Source organism: Aethalodelphis obliquidens, unplaced genomic scaffold, assembly GCF_003676395.1.
Source record: "Aethalodelphis obliquidens isolate GAN/ISIS:26980383/991018 unplaced genomic scaffold, ASM367639v1 scaffold111, whole genome shotgun sequence".
In the NCBI taxonomy this organism is placed as follows: Eukaryota; Metazoa; Chordata; class Mammalia; order Artiodactyla; family Delphinidae; genus Aethalodelphis; species Aethalodelphis obliquidens.
Window position 1 is genome coordinate 472,668 of NW_020838055.1, and position 16,110 is coordinate 488,777.

The 16,110-nt window shown below is 43.2% G+C and overlaps 1 protein-coding gene across 16 annotated transcripts in view; it reads left to right on the forward strand.

Annotated features, from left to right (window-relative positions):
* The window catches only part of LARS2 (leucyl-tRNA synthetase 2, mitochondrial), a 269,549-nt gene that overhangs the window by 155,181 nt on the left and 98,258 nt on the right, over window positions 1–16,110 (forward strand). The window lies entirely within an intron of this gene.

Consider the following 16,110-nt stretch of genomic DNA (forward strand, 5'->3'; position numbering starts at 1 on the left):
AAAGCATGTATGTAAAGCTTAACGCATTATTGGAATGTACAGCTACCACCTAGGTTAAGAAATAGAACTTTGCAGCACCCAGCAGTTCTCTGTGTGCCCTTTTCCAATCACAACTCCATCTCTCCCCACTACCACTATCATAGGGAACCTCTGTTCTGGCATTTATGATAATCACTGCCTTGTTTTCAGTTTTACCACCTGCATATGGTTTTCATAGTTACATAAATGAACTCAGATAGTATGTGTTCTTTTGCGTCTAGCTTCTTTAACTCAACATTACGATCAGAGAATATTCTCTGTATGATTTTCTGGAGGAAAAACATTCCTGTGTGTCTCCTGTACTCTCAGTACTCTACTACTGAACCTTCACTTCTGACACCAGATGTGTGTTCTACAACTTAACTCTATTCTGATACTATCTACATGGAGATGGTGTCAGATCCCACAAGTTAAAGGCTTAGCCCTACAGGACTTTCCCCGTCCCCCACTTCTTATGACAATTACAAGTCCAGGTTGTTACCTATGCTTCTGACCAACTGGCTATAAGTCAGAGGTTCCCACAACCCTTCCTTGATTAATTTGCTAGCAAGAATTCATGAACTTCACAGAATTCAGGAAAGCAGTCTACTTACTAGATTAGTGATTTATTACAAAGGACATCAAAGGATACAGATGAACAGCCAGATGAAGAAGTATATAGGATGAGGTCCAGGAGGGTCTCAAGCACAGAATCTTCTGTCCCATTGGAACTGGGATGGGCCACCCTTCCTGCATGTTATCATCCAGAGGCCCATCAAATCTTACTGTTCAGGAGTTTTCATAGAGCAGGGATGGTCTCCCTGACTCTCCGTTTGAACTCCTCTGACACTGTCCCATCAGGGATAGGGAGGGGCACCTCATTACTGCTGGTTGGGGTAGAAGTCAAGACCCCACCCCTGTGGTCTCCACTGACACCACCAAGGGTTTTTTTTCTATGTTAACTTGCATTTTATTTTATTTTTATTGAAGTATAGTGGATTTATAATGTTGTGTTAGTTTCTGCTGTACAGCAAAGTGACTCAGTTATACATAGTTACATTATTTTTTTATATATATTCTTTTCCATTACAGTTTATCTTAGGGTATTCAATATAGTTCTTTGTGCTCTACAGTAGGACCTTGTTGTTTATCCATTCTGTATATAAAAGCTTAGCGGCCAGTACGGGTAGGAGAGTCCCGGCTTTCCACTCAACCTCCTGTGATGCCACACTGACACAGAGAGAGATTGGGCTGCCTTGTTATTGCCTCCCAAGGTTGTAAGTCTAGACTCTCCACTGAGCCCTTGCTGGCGAGGGTAGGACTGTCATTTTTTTTCTGTGGTGTTGACTAAGGTAGAGCAATTATTGTCTAAATTTTCTCCCTTGCTAGGCTGTCCCTTTCCTGGTACTCTGGCTAAAGAGAGCAGGCTGTTCTTTTTTTTCTTCTTCTTCTTTTTAATTTTTTGTCTGTACTCCTTGGCATTTCTGGATTACTGGCTTCATTAGCTCCAATTTTGGGACTTATGAGAAAATCTGTGGAACTCACCACTGTGTCACTCCTCAGGTGCTGAGGTCTCTAATTAGTCTACCTTCTCTTTTCAATTTATTGGAGTCTATGTTTGTTTTATACATATATATAATATTCGAGGTTTTTTGTTGTACTTAGTGGAAAGAACAAGGAAAAGTGCATCTATTCCATCTTCCCAGAAGAAGACGGCATATATAGTTTCAAATCCCTCCTTCTTCTTGTGAGATTCTGATCTGCACTTCCCTGCCCGTAATCTTTCCCTTAAACATCATTGGACTAAAAGATCTTCAAAATAATTTTCTATACTATTTTCTAAGTTTATAGTTTTATTTCTTAGTCTGTGTCACATAGGAAATCTTTTAAGCTGTGATGGGTTTCTACTACTCGTTGCGTATGGCGCTCGCAGGCAGCAGAACAGCTCATTTTGGGCACTGCTGTCATTTTTGCATCCTAGGAATTGATGAATTGATATTTCCTCTTCCTCTGGATCCATGTCCATATCTAACAAATAGCCTTCACATTATTCAGGAAACCTAGAGAACTCACATCTCAAAAATATCTTTCAGATGACTCTGCCCTGTTGATCCTGAAACTTTCAAGTATGTTGCAGATAAAATTAATGTTCTTTTCCTTCCAGAAAAATAGAACAGTTGTAGAGAGCTGGTTTGGCACGGATAGTTGAAATACTGGCATCTCCCCAAATAGACCGATAACAAACTGCAACTGAAACCCATTCCTCTCATCTGTAGTTTAATGAAGGGTTTTCTGGACAGTTTAATGGACAGTTCCCAACTGTCTAGTTAGAAAAGCTGTCTGTATTGTTTGACTGCCTTGATGAAATTCTTGTCAGCTGGCAAAGAACAGTTACCAGGAAATTAGGCAAATTGTTGCTTCTTGTCCGTTTATGGATAGTTTACAGAATCTTGTGCAGTTTGTAGCAGGAGGCAGCTTTCAGGTTACCATAAAAATGACAATGCTCAAAAAATAATGGTCAAGGGACTTCCCTGGTGGTACCGTGGTAAAGAATCTGCCTTCCAATGCAGGGACGCGGGTTCAATCCCTGGTTGGGGAACTAAGATCCCACATGCCTCGGGGCAATTAAGCCCGCATGCCACAACTACTGAGCTTGCGTGCTTCAACTAGAGAGCCCACGTGCTGCAACTGTAGAGCCCACACGCTCTGGAGCTGGCACGCCACAACTAGAGAGAAGCCCATGTGCTGCAAACGAAAGATCCCTCATGCCTCAACAAAGATCCTGCCTGCTGCAACTGAGACCCAATGACGCCAAAAATAATAAATAAATAAATAAAATTAAATTAAAAAAAAAATAGTGGTCAAGAAAATAGCAAAAGAGGAGCTTACTGATGAGTCTGATTTCAGTTCAGAAAGTGTGAGTTGTCTTCAGAACTGCGAAGACCATGATTTCCCTTCACTTAATATTCATTCTCTAAATTGGCTTCAAGAACATGTAGAACATGAATCTTTCAAATTACTTGAAAATTTAGCTGTAGCCCTAGATTTGAAAAACAAGACCTTTAAGAATAAAATACATGCTCTATAAAAGCAGAGTGTCTAGCATTTGTCATTTTCAATTTTCATTAAATGCTCATTTTCAGTCTAAAGTTAGTCCTGAGATGAAGAAACATAATTATGTAAAAATGAGTTCTTAAACAAATGATTAGGTTCATGATTTATTAATTACCCTGATATTAACACCTGTTCCCTCAGTTCTGCAGAAAGGAGGAGAACAGGGAAGGTAAAGGAGGCCAGAGGGAGAAACTCAGCCAAGATGGAATTAAACAGATGGTTGAAGGAAGAGGGATGAGAAGATAAAGCCAAAATGAAGCGGACAGTGAGGCTGAAGAAGCCTGGGCAGTGGCAGTCATGGGGGGTAACAAATAGTTTAGGAGGGAGGAAGCAGTGGCCGTGTGGTCTAGAACAGGGACCCCTGGCTAGGACTGTAGGTGACAAAGAGTTGTTGGGAAAGCTGCAAATGCAATGGAATAAAGCAGAACTGGAGAGGTGGGAGGGATGGGTCTAGGGCCTGGAATGCCTATGGGAGGTAAGGTGGGTGATGGATTGCCTTTCTTTTCTCTCCGACACAAATAGGTGTGAATGGGATAGGAATGGGGCTGACAGTTCAGAGAAACTGCTTAAGGGAGGAGAGACTGTGAAAAGGCTTAATGTATAGGTAGGTGGCCTGAATCTTCATGCCCCCTGGCCTAATGCCCATATGTTGTTGGTACTCAATAAATCTCTGTGGAATAATTCAGTGAGTAAATGAGGAAACAGAGCCCTGAGTTGGATGGAAATTCCCTTCTTTTTATTCTCTGTACCTCCATTTTCTATCATGATAGCCAGTTATTGAGTCTCTCAGGATAAGGACTCGGTAAGGTAGACTCTTGGTGAGTGTTTTCTCATTGGTGGATTAAATGGGGAGAAACACAGAATTCTGAACCAGTGTTATACCAGGGAGCTGAGAAACTGATCTCAAGTATGTCTCCTTTTGAAAAGCCATTTGTTTTTGATATTGTAGAAGTTGCTAATGGAGGTAAACGTGGTTCTTCGTTTGCCTTTAGAGGTTCAAAGGTTTTGCAGACAGGTTTCTTAGAACACTGGGTTCACTGTGAATTGGAGTGACATTTCTCATGTGAACCCCTACTTGACAACATTTAATGTGAATAAGCCAGACTAGTTCCAAGAACAAAGGCATTCTATTGATACTTTTTAAGAAAACCTGTTATATTTAAGAAAACTTGCAAGGGCTCTGTCTCAAAGCTTTAATTTGTTTTTTAAATATAGTGACACTTGACGTCCTGAATTTTGTTGTATTTGTTGCTTTAATGAAGATTTATTGAGCAGCTGCTATGCATAAATACTGGGCCAGACAGTGTTGGAAAGGCAGGCTGACCCTCTCCAGATTCCTTGATCCTCACAACAGTGTCGCAGTTTCCAGATGAGGAAAGTGAGGCCCAGAGAGATGAGTCATTTGTCCAGGGTTACCAGTGAGTCCACAGCAGACCCACAGACTGAGTCCAGTGCTGAGACCCTGGTCTTCAGCCTGCCTGCCCTTCACTCCTTCCATCCACTGACCTTCACCTGCCTCCAGGAGCTGACAGCCTGTTTAGAAAGGTGAACAAAATTTGGGGACTTAAATAAAAGGGTCAAAAAGTTTGGGTCCTAAAAGATGGAGATGTACTTGGCATTTAAGACTCAGCCAGGCAGGAGATTGTGACCAAGGTGGCAAAGTAGAAGGACGTGCTCTCACTCCCTCTTGTGAGAACACCAGAATCACAACTAGCTGCTGGACAGTCATCGACAGGAAGACACTGTAACTCACCAAAAAGATATCCCACATCCAAAGACAAAGGAGAAGCCACAATGAATCAGTGGGAGGGGCGCAATCACAGTAAAATCAAATCCCATAACTGCTGGGTGGGTGATTCAGACTGGAGAACACTTATACCACAGAAGTCCACCCACTGGAGTGAAGATCCTGAGCCCCACGTCAGGCTTCCCAACCTGGGGGTCTGGTAACGGGAGGAGGAATTCCTAGAGAATCAGACTTTGAAGGCTAGTGGGATTTGATTGCAAGACTTCGACAGGACTCGGGGAAACAGAGACTCCACTCTGGAGGGCACACAGATAGTAGTGTGCGCATCGGGACCCAGGGGAAGGAGCAGTGACCCCAGGGAAAACTGAACCAGAACTACCTGCTAGTGTCAGAGGGTCTCCTGCAGAGGCAGGTGGTGGCTGTGGCTCACCATGGGGACAAGGACACAAGCAGCAGAAGTTCTGGGAAGTACTCCTTGGTGTGAGCCCTCCCAGAGTCCGCCATTAGCCCCACCAAAGAGACCAGGTAAGCTCCAGTGTTGGGTCACCTCAGGCCAAACAAGCAACAGGGAGGGAACCCAGTCCCACCCATCAGCAGACAAGTGGATTAAAGTTTTACTGAGCTCAGCCCACGAAAGCAACAGCCAGCTCTACCCACCACCAGTCCCTCCCATCAGGAAACTTGCACAAGCCTCTTAGATAGCCTCATCCACCAGAGGGTGGACAGCAGAAGCAAGAAGAACTACAGTCCTGCAGCCTGTGGAACAAAATCCACATTCACAGAAAGATAGACAAGATGAAAAGGCAGAGGGCTATGTACCAGATGAAGGAACAAGATCAAACCCCAGGTAAACAACTAAATGAAGTGGAGATAGGAAACCTTCCAGAAAAAGGATTCAGAATAATGATAGTGAACATGATCCAAGACCTCAAGTGCACACGGAACGTTCTCCAGGATACATCACATCTTGGGTCACAAATCAAGCCTCAGTAAATTTAAGAAAATTGAAATCATATCAAGCATCTTTTCTGACCACAACGCTATGAGATTAGAAATGAATTACAGGGAAAAAAATGTAAATAACACAAACACATGGAGGCTAAACAATATGTTACTAAATAACCAAGAGATCACTGAACAAATCAAAGAGGATTCAAAAAACACCTAGAGACAAATGACAATGAAAACACGACAATCCAAAACCCATGAGATGCAGCAAAAGCAGTTCTAAGAGGGAAGTTTATAGCTATACAAGCCTACCTCAAGAAACAAGAAGAATCTCAAATAAACAATCTAACCTTACACCTAAAGGAACTAGAGAAAGAAGAACAAACAAAACCCAAAGGTAGCAGAAGGAAAGAAATCATAAAGATCAGAGCAGAAATAAATGAAACGAAGAACACAATAGCAAAGATCAATGAAACTAAAAGCTGGTTCTTTGAGAAGATAAACAAAATTGATAAACCATTAGCCAGACTCATCAAGAAAAAGAGGGAGAGGACTCAAATCAATAAAATTAGAAATGGAAAAGGAGAAGTTACAACAGACACCACGAAAATACAAAGCATCCTAAGAGACTACTACAAGCAACTCTATGCCAATAAAATGGACAACCTGGAAGAAATGGACAAATTCTTAGAAAGGTATAACCTCCCAAGACTGAACCAGGAAGAAACAGAAAATATGAAAAGACCAATCACAAGTAATGAAATTGAAACTATGATTAAAAATCTTCCAACAAACAAAAGTCCAGGACCAGATGGCTTCACAGGTGAATGCTATCAAACATTTAGAGAAGAGCTAACGCCCATCCTTCTCAAACTCTTCCAAAAAACTGCAGAGGAAGGAACACTCCCACACTCATTCTATGAGGCCACCATCACCCTGATACCAAAACCAGGCAAAGATACTACAAAAAATGAAAATTACAGGCCAATATCACTGATGAACATAGATGCAAAAATCCTCAACAAAACACTAGCAAACAGAATCCAACAACACATTAAAAGGATCATACACCATGATCAAGTGGGATTTATCCCAGGGATGCAAGGATTCTTCAATATACGCAAATCAATCAATGTGATACACCATATTAGCAAACTGAAGAATAAAAACCATATGATGATCTCAATGGATGCAGAAAAAGCTTTTGACAAAATTCAACACCCATTTATGATAAAAACTCTCCAGAAAGTGGGCATGGACAACATAATAAAGGCCATATATGACAAACCCACAGCACACATCATTCTCAATGGTGAAAAACTGAAAGCATTTCCTCTAAATTCAGGAACAAGACAAGGATATCCACTCTCACCACTGTTACTCAACATAGTTTTGGAAGTCCTAGCCAGAGCAATCAGAGAAGAAAAAGAAATAAAAGGAGTACAAATTGGAAAAGAAGTAAAACTGTCACTGTTTGCAGATGACATGATACTATACATAGAGAATAGTAAAGATGCCACCAGAAAACTACTAGAGCTAATCAATGAATTTGGTAAAGTTGCAGTATACAAAATTAATGCACAGAAATCTCTTGCATTCCTATACACTAATGATGAAAAATCTGAAAGAGAAATTAAGGAAATACTCCCATTTACCATTGCAACAAAAAGAATAAAATACCTAGGAATAAACCTACCTAGGGAGACAAAAGACCTGTATGCAGAAAACTATAAGACACTAATGAAAGAAATTAAAGATGATACCAGCAGATGGAGAGATATACCATGTTCTTAGATTGGAGGAATCAATATTGTGAAAATGACTGTACTACCCAAAGCAATCTACAGATTCAATGCAATCCCTATCAAATTACCAATGGCATTTTTTACGGAACTAGAACAAAAACTCTTAAAATTTCTCTGGAGACACAAAAGACCCTGAATGGCCAAAGCAGTCTTGAGGGAAAAAAACAGAGCTGGAGGAACCAGACTCTCTGACTTCAGACTATACTACAAAGCTACAGTAATCAAGACAATATGGTACTGGCACAAAAACAGAAATGTTGATCAATGGGACAAGATAGAAAGCGCAGAGATAAACCCACGCACCTATGGTCAACTAATCTATGACAAAGGAGGCAAGGATATACAATGGAGAAAAGACAGCCTCTTCAATAAGTGGTGCTGGGAAAACTGGACAGCTACACGTAGAAGAATGAAATTAGAACACTCCCGACCGCCATACACCAAAATAAACTCAAAATGGATTAGAGACCTAAATGTAAGACTGGACACTATAAAACTCTTAGAAACATAGGAAGAACACTCTTTGACATAAATCACAGCAAGATCTTTTTTGATCCACCTCCTAGAGTAATGGAAATAAAAACAAAAATAAACAAATGTGACGTAATGAAACTTCAAAGCTTTTGCACAGCAAAGGAAACCATAAAGAAGACGAAAAGACAACCCTCAGAATGGGAGAAAATATTTGCAAACGAATCAACGGACAAACGATTAATCTCCAAAATATAGAAACAGCTCATTCAGCTCAATATTAAAAAAACAAACAACTGAATCCAAAAATCGGCAGAAGACCTAAATAGCCGTTTCTCCAAAGAAGACATACAGGTGGCCAAGAAGTACATGAAAAGCTGCTCAACATCACTAATTATTAGAGAAATGCAAATCAAAACTACAATGAGGTATCACCTGACACCAGTTAGAATGGGCATCATCAGAAAATCTACAAACAAGAAATGCTGGAGAGGGTGTGGAGAAAAGGGAACCCTCTTGCACTGTTGGTGGGAATGTACATTGGTACAGCCACTATGGAGAACAGTATGGAAGTTGTTTAAAAAACTAAAAATATAATTACCATATGATCCAGGAATCCCACTACTGGGCATATACCCAGAGAAAACCATAATTCAAAAAGACACATGAGGGGCTTCCCTGGTGGTGCAGTGGTTGAGAGTCCACCTGCCGATGCAGGGGACACGGGTTCATGCCCCGGTCCGGGAAGATCCCATGTGCTGCAGAGCTGCATAACAAATTGCCCCAGAACTTAGTAGCCTAAAACAATAAGTATTTATTATTTCATCATTTCTGTGGGATAGGAATCCAGGCATGGCTTAGTTGTGTCCTCTGGCATGGGGTCCCTCATAAGGCTGCCATCAAGGCCAAGGCTGAGGTCTCATTTGAAGGCTCGCCTTTGGTGGGATCTGCTTCCAAGCTCATTCATGTGGTTTTTAGCTGCTGGACTGAGGGCTGGTTCCTTGCATTTGCTGGCAGAAGCCTACCTTAGTTCCTTGCCACATGAGCCTCCATAGGGCAGCTCACAGCATGGCAGTTGGCTTTTTTCAGAGCAAGAGAGAGTGAGAAAGAGACAAAGAGAACAACGGCCAAGACAGATCCACAGTCCCTTTGTAACCTAATCTTGGAAGTGACATCCCATTACTTGCTGTATTCTATTTGTTAGAAGCAAGTGTCTAGGGCTCAGCCCACACTCAAAGGAAGGGGATAACATAAGCGTGAGAATACCAGGAGGCAGGGATCATTGAGGTCCCTCTTAGAGGCCACTTGCCACAACTTATGGGGAAAATGAGGTACAGATATGGATAAGTCACTTGCTTTGTATCACATGGCCCCTAGGTGGGATCTGAGCCCTAACCTCCTGATTCCAGGACACTGCATGCCCTGCCCCCACCCCATTCTTGCTCATTACTCGCAGGCAAAGGTGTCTACCTGGCCCTTTACACCCTTATAATAGCAACTTAGAAGGTGGGTAGGCCATCCTAGGCCTCTTACCCAGAGATTGTGGACAGTGAGCCCTCCTCCCCCGTTATATTTCCCCCGTGGTTCTGCATTTAGGCCAGATCCTTCCCTTTGGAGCCTGGGTTGTTGGAATTGGTTATATGGATACATACTAAGGTTGTCTGGGGGCCTTAGAGGTGGCCATGTGGTTGCCCCTTTATGACCCCAGGACATTTGTCTGTAGATGGGCCATCTCTAGTTCCTTTAATCTCTTCTGTGTGAGTCTCGGGGTGTGTATTCCAAGTATGTTGGAAAGCTCCTCACCAGGGCAAGGGTCGCATTGCTGTAGACCTAGCTCTTTGGTTTTCTTCTTCCTTTGAATCTAAAGGTTTTCTAGGACTGTAAAGCCATCGGTGAATTCCCAGAGTAATACACAATCACTATACAGCATCAGTGAAGTTCAGAAAACTTTATAATTTTAAGAAAATCACCCACAATCATCAATGTCATCCTGAGGCAACCCAATGTTTGTTTATATGTCAGCATTTTTTCTAGTATTCTTATCATTTTTCCCTTATATAATTGAAACCATAAAACATACTCCATTTTGTATCAACTTTCATGTTCCCATGTCATTAAAAATTATATATAGTTTTTATGTAAATCAAGGATATAACATTTAAAATATTTATTCTAGCTTTAGTGCAAGTTGTACAAATATTCAATAGAAAGACAGCTATGTGAACATTTATAGCACAAGTTTAACTACATGTAGTATGTGTTTGGTTCATGTGGCTTTCCGTGTTTGAAAAGATCTAACGTGAAAGTCTTACAAAAGTTGGGCTGACATTGAGGGGAAGAAATCATTCGGGGTCATACGTCATCAAGTCACTCAGACACATGTTTGGATCCTAATTTTGCCTCCTACTGGCTATGTGATCTTAAACAAGTTACTTAGAGACTCAGTTTTCTGAAAGGTAAAATGATTTATTCATTCAGCAGCCGTTTTATTAAACATCCATTGTACCAGGTACTGTTCTAAGCTCTTGGAATATATCAGTGCGAGGAAAAAAGACAAAAACTTTTTTTTTTTTTTCCCCTCACCGCGCAGCTTCTGGGATCTTAGTTCCCAGGCCAGGGATTGAACCTGGGCCATGGCAGTGAAAGCGCCAAGTCCTAACCACTGGACCGCCAGAAAGCTCCCCAACAAAAATTCTTTCTTTAATGAAGGAACCTTACAATTGACTGGGGGTGGGAGGAGGGGAGACAAAGATAGGCAATAAACATAATAAATAAGTAAATAATATAGTATGTTAGGAGGTCATAAACGCTACAGAAATAAAAAAGTGGAACAAGGTAAGGGGTGGGGGACAGGATGGCCAGGGGTTAATTGCAATTTTAAGCAGGGATGTCAAGTCCACACTTGATAACTGTAATAACTGACTGCTTGCATCATAATAAGAACTAAGTGAGATGTTTCTAAACTGCCAAAATGGGACCCAGTACTAGGCAGCGCCTGGTAAATGTTTGCTATTATTACTGCTGTTGTTATTCCTAAAAGAAGATTCACTGCAGTATTCCTTTATCTAAGAGTGCTCCAATCTGTTCCTCCTGCTTGATTTACCCAGACCTCCTTGGAGCACGCATTTGAGTCAGTCTGGGCACAGCCTGGCTGTACTTTCCAAGGTGCTGTTTCACTGCCTGGTGCCTCTCTGAGCCCAGAGACCTGGGTTACTCTCTTGATTCCGTCACCCAAAAGCTGGGCAGTGTTAGGCAGGCCACCCCCTCCTCACCGAGGTGCCGTTTCCTCGTGTGTAAAGCAGCGTCCATGGCACCGCTTTGCAGCACCACCGTGGGACGCGGGACGGGAGAGGAGAGGAGGGGAGAGCTGGAGGAGAAGTTTGGGAGCGCAGAGCCGTGTACAGATGTGTTCTGTTATTTGCTAATCAAGACTCCAAGCCAGGGCTGTGCTGAGTGGTCTGCCTCCACTCTCTATGCCCCCTCCTGCCTGAGGATCCTGTAGGAGCCTCTAAGTGAGGAATTAGTCATCTTCCCCCCTACCTCTTCCTGTGAAGCCCCAGGGGAAGGCCAGGCCACTCTTGTTGGTTTTCTGCAGCTTCTCTTCTAGAACCAAGTCTCCTCTGGGAAGAGGGATGAGCTGTCAGACAGTCTTGTATTTTTAAACAGCTGATCATTGAGCACAGTAGTTACCTAATCAAGTTTCTGTGTCTGTTGGATGGAGGTGGTTATTTCTTATTGTTTTCTTATGTTTATTTTGTGAACACAGACAGTGACGATTGACTGTAAGGGCAAAGAGAATCTGTGTTGGGGCAGGCCTGAGGCGCACAGGAAGGATTTGAATCCAGGACAGGCTCCTGGAGAGACCCTTCTTAGCACAGTGCACTGGGGGCCCTTGTTAGAAATCTCATATGGACTAAATTGTGCCCTTAGCTCCTGTCGAAGCCCAGTTCATTAAGTTCCATGAAGACACAAGGGCAGGACAGAGGACCCTGTCACTTAATGCAGTATTTGGGAGGGAGATGTATTTGGGAAGAACCTCTCTGCAATGGTTCTCAACCCTGACAGCACATGAAATTTCTGGGGGTGAGGTGAGAACCAGGCGCCAGTAACCTTTAAAGCTCCATTTCAAGGTGCAACCAAGTTTGAGAGCCAGTGCTAAGTTTAGAGGACTTCGTGCGGGGGTGGCCATACATGTCCTATTCTGGCAGATGTTTCTGGTGAGCCTCCCTCTCCCTTCTTCCAACACAGCAGGTGCACAGAGCTGTGGACTGGAACCTTGAACCATCACCAGTGAGGAACATCTGATGCAGTATATATATTTACTCCTAAGCTCTGCAGTATGAATCCTGAGGCAGGTTTCTCCAGCCTTTAAGCTGTGCTATGCTTTCAGAACCCCTCCCCTTCAGAATTAGAGAACCTAGGAAGGAATAAAAGGCAAGGCTATTACCATACATTTCCTTTTGATCCATTGCAGTAAAGAGCAAATGATAGAAATGCACAGAAAATGTATGTGAGTACCCCCCTCTCTCCTCTGTTTACAAGTTGGTTGGAGGCAGAAGGTTGGTTGGTTGTTTTGGAGGCAGAAGGCTCTGTTGAGACTGAGGAGAGGGGAGACGATGCTGGAGACTGTGATGCATGGTGGTGGCTCACCTTTCTTACTGTGTTTATTTTCCCCGTGTACATGGCCACCGAATGACTGACTTGATAAAATGTTGCCTCCGGTTTTGGTTTGTTTCATTTTCTTCAATCCTGATAGCTGACCTAAACATTGTGAGGTTGCAATGCAGATTACATGCATGATGGCTTTGAGTGGTTCTGTGATCTGGGACCAATCACTGTCAAAAGTGCAGTGGGACCAAGAAACAAAGACCCAACTAAATCCTGCCAGAGCAGAAAGGTGGGGATAGGAAGCGACCTTGCTGGCTCTCCCTGCGGTGGGCATTGCCACCAGAGGTGACTGGGAGCAACCTGGTGTGGATTTCTCGGTCTGGGTCATGTGTTTTGGTCTTCCCCTCATAACCACTATCTCTTTTTAGTCAGAAAGCCAACATTTGGTAAGGGATGGTGGTGGCAAGCTCTTCTGACACCAGTCCATTCCTCTGCCTTTTGCCCTGTCCCAGTAGCCCAATGAGGGCATCAGCCGCCTCTGAGAGGGGTGTGGTGGTGGAGCCAGCCTCACTCCTCTCGTCACACACTCTGAGTCAAGCAAGGGAAGTGGCACCATCGATCCGTCATATGTGCCCAGCGTGTGCTTTACACACATCATCAAATTTGTCCTTACAGCCCCTCTGACAGACCTTATCACCCCTCTCCTCTAGACAGGGAAACTCAGCTGTGGCTACAAGGCTAATGATGATGCAAGGACTTGAACCCAGTCAAATGGCTGCAAAGTGGGTTTTCCTTCCCTTGGATCTCTCTCTCTGTCTTTTCCTGGAGCAAGGAGTGTCAGCCTGAAGAGACCTCAGTGAGGTACACTGCAGTCAGTCACCTTCACAGATCAAATGCTGTTTTCTCTCAGGGACAATCTGGTGGACGTCTGCACCTCGGCCTTCTTGTGGCCATTGCCGAGCACTGTATGCAGGCAGTCCTGGCAAGGCTGGCTTGGTTATTAATCTGTACAGTCACTGAGGTGTGGGTAGCAGGCCTCAAAGGTTCACGCTTTGATCCTTACTTGTGTTCTGGGATGTGTCACCTTCTCTGTTGGGCCCTGGGTTTGGCTGTGAATGTGCAAAATATTTCTAATGCTAAAACATTTCTAATGCTAAAAGTGTGGAGGAATGAGTCTAGTTGAGATTCCAGATGCATAAATTTGGTCTCTTGGCAGCTAGATTGCACTTTCTAGAGCTCAGGGGGTTATAAAAGTCGACATCTTTATATAGATCTATGTGCAGCGTGGCCGAATTGCAGTTGCTTTTGGAGCTATAACTTTGAATTACCTGACTTTTTGTTTTAAAAAGAAGGATGCATTCACGTAGGTGTTGGCTTATTTGGAAAGCAGGGCAAGGAAGGCACAGGAATGAAAAGGGATTTTGGAAAACAGAGAACAGCCCTCGTTTGACTCCTCTGGTGGTCTCACTGAGAAGTCTTACCAAGATGGTGCCGTCCCACAGCTTGAGGACAAGAATCCCCAGCCTGCAGAAGTAGGGCTCCCCTTTGGAGGACAGGCAGGGCTGGGCCTAGACATTTGGGTACTGTGGGCTGCATTCCAAAGGATGATCTTTAAACATTTTGTTCAACAACTCTTTCATGGGCGGGGATAAACTGATGTTGTGTCAAGAAAAACCTCTCTAACTTCAAAATAGGAAATTTATTACATGAATTTATTACAGGAGATTTTCCAGGTCAGACAGCTACTCGGAGGTATATTGAATGATTTAAAATTTAGTTCATAAAGTCAGTCACTCCTTCTCAGTGAGTAGCATTATGTGTGCCTAACAGTTTCAGACCTGTGTCTCCTGGCACCCAACTTGCCAGATCTCCCCTCTGGTTGGTCTCAGCGTTGGTGGAAGGGCCGGTGGCTGCATCGTGCAGCATTCCCACCTGCGTTGCATGATGTGCTCAACGGAGATGGGGTCACACCAGCTAGAGAGGGAAACCTAAGTTAATTTACTCCCGTTTCCACTCTTCCCAAGGACGTTTTATCGTTTTTACGGACTGCCCTCCAGAGTTGCTTGGCTCATTCCCCTTAATCTATGGTTACAGATTCAGACTAAAAAAGATTGAAATCCTTCGAGTAGGGTTTCTCCCTTTGGCATTATTGGCATTTGGGGCTGGAAAATTTTTTGTTCTAGGGGCTGTCTTGTGTATTGTATGTTGGGTTTTAGCAGCATCCCTGACTTCTACCCACTAGGTGCAATTGACAGCTGCCCCCACCCTCGCCCCCATCACAGTTGTCACAGACAGCAATGTTTCCAGTCATACCTGGGGAGCAAAAGTTTCCCCATTGAGAATCCCTGCTTTAGGAAAAGGAAGGAAGGGGTCTTAACATCTTTGTGGGTGCTGAAACCCCAGAAGACCTTTGTCTACAGGGCTGGGTTTTAAATTAGTTCCCAAAGCGTGAAAAGGGAGTCTCAATTTCTAGCCAGTTGACTACAGTGAAGCTTTTAAGCAGTTTAATTTCAGAAAGATATGTTTGATGCTTTTTACTAAGATGAGGCATTAGAAGACTAGAAATAGCTGTTCGGGTTTTTTTTGTTGTTGTTGTTGTTGTTTTTAATCAACAAATCAAGGGAGGTTCCAGAAAGGCTCTTTGACTTTTTCAGGAAATACTTTTCCGAGCAGGGTCTCTGACCTACCATGCTTATGGTTCTTGTGAGACTGGACTCCTGCTCTGGCATTTCTTCATGGAGTGGGCAGTACTGAGGGTCGTGGCTGGGCCCTGTGTGCAGCAGATGGGAATAAATGGGCAGGAGCGAGGTTCCTGTCCCCAGGATGTCCCCAGCCTCCTCTAGGCAGGAGCCTCCAACACTTCAGCAGGAGGGGCGGTGCAAGTGAGGTAAACATGAGTTGAAACAGTTCTGTTGGGTTTGGAATGACGGTGCCGGAGCCGTGGTTTTCGAGGTGTACTCTTTTAGCAGCTGATGTTACTTTTTCTTCAAATGACATGTGCAAAAACACAATATAAATAAAAAATGTCAGACCCAAGTTTGAAGGCAGAGTGAAAGAGGGGACCTGTACCCCACACACCTCATCTCACCTTGGAGCTGACACTTCCAAAGACAATGCACTTTGCATCACCCGTCTGACTGAAAGTGGGCTAATGCGTGGTTGGATAATCTTGTTTTTTTCCTCCCCCTGACTGGATCTATCATCTTTTTTCTATTTTAGATAAAAGTAGTTTTCAAAACTACAAACCTAAGTGAAGATTATCATGCTGTTCCATTGCTGTGTAATTTTTACTCTCAATCTATGGAAGCAGATTCAGGGGCTGAGAAAATGCATATGTATGTACATACATACATATACATATTCATTAGGAGTATTTTGATATTTTGTTTTGAAAAACTT